The sequence below is a fragment of the Heteronotia binoei genome, chromosome 2, assembly GCF_032191835.1.
Source record: "Heteronotia binoei isolate CCM8104 ecotype False Entrance Well chromosome 2, APGP_CSIRO_Hbin_v1, whole genome shotgun sequence".
Classification (NCBI taxonomy): domain Eukaryota; kingdom Metazoa; phylum Chordata; class Lepidosauria; order Squamata; family Gekkonidae; genus Heteronotia; species Heteronotia binoei.
In genome coordinates, this window is record NC_083224.1 from 174,035,255 (window position 1) to 174,041,254 (window position 6,000).

Below are 6,000 nucleotides of genomic sequence, written 5' to 3' on the forward strand. Positions count from 1 at the left end.
TAAAGGGACAGCACACCTTTTTAAATGTCTTTCTTCCATAGGAAATAATGAAGGATAGGGGCACCTTCTTTTGGGGCTCATAGAACTGGACCCCCTGGTCCAATCGTTTTGAAACATGGAGGGTATTTTGGGGAGAGGCACGATACTATACTGAAAATTTGGTGCCTCTACCTCAAAAAATAGCTCCCCCAGAGCCCCCGAAACCTCCAGATCAATTCCCCATTATACCCTATGAGAAATATTTCACATAGGGAATAATGACGCCGTTTCCCTCTCCTCCACACACTCCCCTTCTCGCAAATCTGATGTAGGGGATTGGCTCTCTACTCACCAGCCAGCTTCTTCACAGCAACAAAGACACAGACACAAACACAGAAAGTTGAAGCCTTTCACCACCTCCGGAGGTGCAAAGGCACATGGTCCTTTGGGGCGAGGCAGGAAGCAGCCTGGGAAAGCTCTGTGCAAAGGCACATGGTCCTTTGGGGCGGGGCAGGAAGCAGCCTGGGAAAGCTCCGGCTGCTGTGATGGAGCTGGGTGGGTGGGAAGGGGAGGGGCAAGGAGAAGCTGCTGTGATCGGAGGTGAGAAGGGAAGGGAAGGGAGGAGGAGAAGCATCAGGGATCGGTGGGAAGGGGAGAGGAGAAGCTGCTGGGTTCTAGGCTGAGTGGGAAGGACTGCCATTCCTCCCGCTTTCTGGATTTTTGCCAAGCGGGGGGAGGAGGCTCCAAATCGGGGGTCCCCCGCCCAGGCGGGGGATTTGGGAAGCCTACCTCAAACACGCCTCAGACTCCTCAATGCTCAGGTTTCCTTGCAGTCCAGTCAAAAGTGAGAAGTGTCCCGTGAAGGCTGACATTTGGAAAACCGGGATATAATACAGTACATCAACTATCGGCACTTTTAAATAATAGAAACCACTGCATGGCAGCTATCAAATATTCAGAAACCATTTGGCAAAGATTTAGTTCTCTGGAAAAGAGAATTCATTTGAGAGGGAGCTTTTCATTATTTTTAAAAAAGGAGAATTTGGAAGGATCAATTCATTTCAGCTCTTATTTGAAACAATTCTCCTACCCGTCCTCTGGGCTTGAGCCAGTACTTCCTTCCAGCTGTGTTGCCTCAGGATCTGATATGTTGCGGTGGAATTGCTGGTCTATACAGCCCTTAATTGATGCAAGAGGCTAGCAGTTCAGATCACGAGCCTATTAGGGTACCTTTAATGCAGAAAGTAGAGGCTGAAATTTGGGTCCGGGCAGTCTAATTCTCTCAAGCTACTGTCTCACCACCACCAGTATATATTTGTTCATTAGATGGCCAGAGGTAAGCGTCTGTGGCTGAAAGATGCTTTCACTCAGGAGACAGTTACCATGGGACTTATTAGGAGAGCAATAAATGGAATGTATGACCTCAGAGACAACCTCAGCCTACAGCAATGCAGCATTTTGTCCCTCACACACAACAGCTCCGCATGCAAACTGTGAGCTCTGAGTAAGGCTATTTTCCCCCCCTTTCGCCTCATTACGAATTTTCTGCCAGACAATTTACCCGGCACTGCAATGTAGGGTAGTTTTATTTATTTATTTCCACGTTAGGTTTAATCTGTGTCCTGCAGAATGTTATGATTACCGAGATGCAATACCTTCTTGTGTGGGGTGAGATCATTATTGCTGTGGGGTTTCTCGTTTCAGCTGCCTGCATCAGATGCCAAAGACATTGGTCACTACAGTTCTTCAAAGCCAGGGTGTTTGTTTGGTTTTTTTTTGTAGCAGGAACTCCTTTGCATATTAGGCAACACCCCCTAATGCAGCCAATCCTCCTGGAGCTTACAGTAGGCCCTGAACTAAGAGCCCTGTAAGCTTGTGCAGGATTGGCTACAGCAGGGGGCATGGCCTAATATGCAAAGGAGTTCCTGCTACAAAAATAGCTCTGGGTTCTGCTTTGCTAAGCTTTGGCATAGTGGCAAGCCCTTTTGAGATGTTATATCCACATGTAGTGGAAACCCAATATAACCCCACCTGATACACATGGTGACCATGTAGTGTAAACAGGGGCAACACACACATTTTTCATGAGCTTTGGGACATGCGAAGCAGAATCTTGAAAAATAAAACAGCGGCTAGTTTGCACATAATGAAGTTGTACATGCAAGCAAAATGTGCGCGTCTTCCTTTTTCATGCAACACAGTAACCATGCATATCAGGAGATTCAGGAGTGGCACATATGTTGCCACTCCTGCGTCCACACCCTCAAACATAGCTCGTATGTGGGATTGTTGGGCTCCTGGTACACACAGGATGTGCAAAAAGGGTTGCAGTACCAGCTCAATCCACAGTGGCACTTGAGGCCACTCACTGCAACTGCCACCTCCATCTGCCACCTGCCGCAGCAGGCAACTTCCTGACCCGGCTGCTCCATCCCCACCTTTGCTCAGTGGAGCAGTGGGAACAAAACTGGGGTTTTACCTTTCCCCCTAGTCTTCACCCCCCCTGTAAGGAAAGCCCCCTACTTTTCATACATATGGACATCGTGATCACCAGTATGGTTGCCAGGGTGCCTGGAGTTTTGACTCTCACACATCTGCTCTAAGAAGTGGACTTTGCTTACAGTTTCTAAGGCTTATGTGGATACTATAAGGCTCAGCTTTGCAGCAGCATTCTGCTCCTTGTGTGCCCAGTCTTGGCCGCTGCAGTAAAGGAAGCCATGCCACCATGAACTGTACAAGCAAACAGTTTCCAGCCTGTTTCCATGAACCAAGGGCTAACACCACCAGAATCCATCTTGCTTTCCTGATTCCATCTCCAGCATATGCTTCATTTTTTGCATAAGCTTACCCAAGCATACCCTGCCAGGCTGGACTCCAGTCCTTCTTAGTGGGAAGCTCACGTACATACCCTGTGTCACCCTTGGCCCGCAAGCAACCCATCTGCCCTATGAATGGATTAACAGCTCAACTGATGTTCCTGATTGTCTGGCAAAGCCCTAGACAAAGGCCCCTGCCCAGAAGATGATGGGAAAAGAGGAATAACATCTCCTGTCTCAACCAAGTCTTTTGTCTAACCCGGGTGATACCTAGGCCAGTATTTGATTCCCTATTGTCACATTCCCAGATAAGCCCATTTAATCTTAAGTATCTAGCCATTCCCATTCTTCTCCCAGATTACACCGTTGGAGCCGCCTTAGGCTCTGTTGCAACCTGGAAATTTCCAGGTACACAGGACCAAGGCGAAGTTCATTGGTCAAAAGCAGACACCCAATTAGGTGTCACCAAGGAACTCGCCATTGGCTCTGCTAATGTCCAGCCTTCATGGTCATCACAGAGCCTCCCCTTTCTCCTCCCTGATACCTCCCACCTCCTGAGAGCTCAAGAGAGTCCTTATAACCTGTGGACTAGCTACCCACAGGTGTGCATCTAACAGTATCCCAGTTCCGCTGTCTAGATCCATCCCCAATTCTGGCCACAGTTTTGGGTCCATTTCCCCTGTCCTCTTATGTCGCCATTGGAGCCTTCCTTGAAGACTGCGATAGGTAATATCACCCTGTGTGTCTACCCTTATATGTTTCCCTATCCATCTATCTATATTTCCTAGGACTGTGTGAATGTGTGATTGTATATGTGTTGTTATCTTGTATGGAAGACTACATTTTTCTCAATAAATTGTAATTGGTTTTACTAAATTAGAATCCCAAATATTTAAGCATCACTTTTCTGGACGTGTATTCTTGTATACATTGGTAAAAGATTCCTAGTGAGCCAGGTGCCCACCTAACTAATTCCCCAACCTCGTTTGGAGGTCATTTAGGCTAACATCCCCCCCCCTAAAAAATGCTCCTGCCCCTAACCTCACAGTTGGCAACCCTAACCTCCCCCACTCCTGTTGCCTCTGCTACCACTTCTGTGCCTGGGAACCACAACACCTAGACCTCCTTATTCTCTCCCCACCCCCTTTAAAAATAGTGCAGTAAACCATATGGTGCCCCATAGGTCTTCCTGAACAACTAAAAAGATTCCATCCTTCCTCTTGCAAGAATTTGGCTGCTATTTGGGGTTGCCTGCTCCTAAGGCAATTAAAATGGCTGCCAAATGCTTGAAAGAGGGAGGAATCTCTTAAGAGCTTTGATGTTTCTGAAAGGCAGTGGCAGTTTACCATGCTTTTTCCCCCAAAGGCAAGAAAGTTAGTTACTCTGGTTCATCTTGGAGGCATGGGAATTAGGCAGCAGTAGAGTTGAGGAGGTGGTGGCAGAAAACATGTCAGGATATGACAGAAGGTTGGACAGTTGGCCTCATTATACAGCAGGCCCTGCAGAGAAGGGAATGATTTTATTCCATGCAAGGAGAAGTCCAAAGCATCACATGATTCACTCAGATCTAGTACAAAGATGTTTGTATGCAAGGAGGCCTTGTACAATCCAGAAGCTGCCCTAGACCCCCCTGAAGTTAAGAGTCAAAGGTCTAATCCAGCAAGCTATTTTAAATAATTACCATCATAGTATTTCAGAGCTTTGGATATGGTGGGAAACCTCCATATTCCCAGATGGGAACCTTCAGATCTAGTGAAGGGAAGATGAAAAACTTCCTTTGGTGCATCAGAGCTCTTTGCCTTAGCCCAAGTACTTAGCAGGTAAGCTTCTGAAATTTTCCTATTAATTTCCCCCTGGAGTAGGCAGTTCAGAAATATATTCTCTTTTTTCCAAAGTAGAATCTCTGCATTATAAATTCGCCACTGATTTTTTTTTTCATTTCTGAATTTCATATAACCTGTGGTGCATGATGCAGCTTTCAGTTCCTTCAGTTTAGTGATCTAATTTTACCTCCTCTACATTACTAATATGTTTGTGCACATTAAACAATATCATAAAGAGACCAAGTATGGTCAAATAAGCCCTTTCTGCATGGTTATTTGCTGTGCAGTCAATGTGATGTAGATGAGCCCCATGGTGCAGAGTGGAAAAGTTACAGTACTGCAGTCCAAGCTCTGCTCGTGACCTGAGTTCGATCCCTGCAGAAGCTAGGTTCAGGTAGCCAGCTCAAGGTTGACTCAGTCTTCCATCCTTCCGAGGTCGGTAAAATGAGTACCCAGCTTGCTGGGGGTAAAGCGTAGATGACTGGGGAAGGCAATGGCATACCATCCCATAAAAAGTCTGCTATGAAAACGTCATGATGTGACATCACCCCATGAGTCAGTAACGACTTGGTGCTTGCTCAGGGGACTACCTTTACCTTTACAATGTGATGTGATTAATGTATATGATTGTATCAAGATTCTTTTGGTATGGTATTTTGCCTTTGCCCAGGAGTGGATAACACACTGCACAAAAAAATCCATGATGTAATCTTATATAGGATCAGATCAAGACACACACACACCAGTGTATTATCAATATGTGTGAGCACTTTGGCAACATAGAGGAGGAAACCAACTGAAGAAAGTGAAACAAGTACAAAATAAATATAGTCCGCACTGCTGCTGAATTTAATTTTAAAAATTGTCCTGGTTTTAAACAGGAATTAAGGAGGATGGGAACTCACAGAGTGAACTTCCAGAACAGAGACACCAAACTCACAGGGGATCTCCATCTGACTCTCCTTTACTTGCCTTCCAAATTTGATGAGGATTAGGCTTATGGAATGTGGGTTATGCCCCCCAAAGAAGATGTCCCCATCCTCCATTGTTACCAGTGGAGGGGAAAAACAGCAAAAAGAACAAAAAACCCAAGGACAATAGAAGCCCAGCAAAACAGAATAAAAGTCCCAGAGAATCTCTGCAGCAGAAACTGAAGGGGGGGGGCATTTTTGCAAGTCCAGCAGAACCAGTGCAATGTATCCAGCAGAACCAGTGCCACTGTGGCAGTGCACACCCAACAGGACTAAGGTCAAGCCAGAGAATCTCCAGTAGAAACTGAAGAGGGATTTTTTTACAAACCCAGCAGCACCAGTGCAAAGTACAGAGTGCCCAGCAGAATCCAGTGTAATTGTGGCAATACCAGCTCAACAGGACTGATGTGA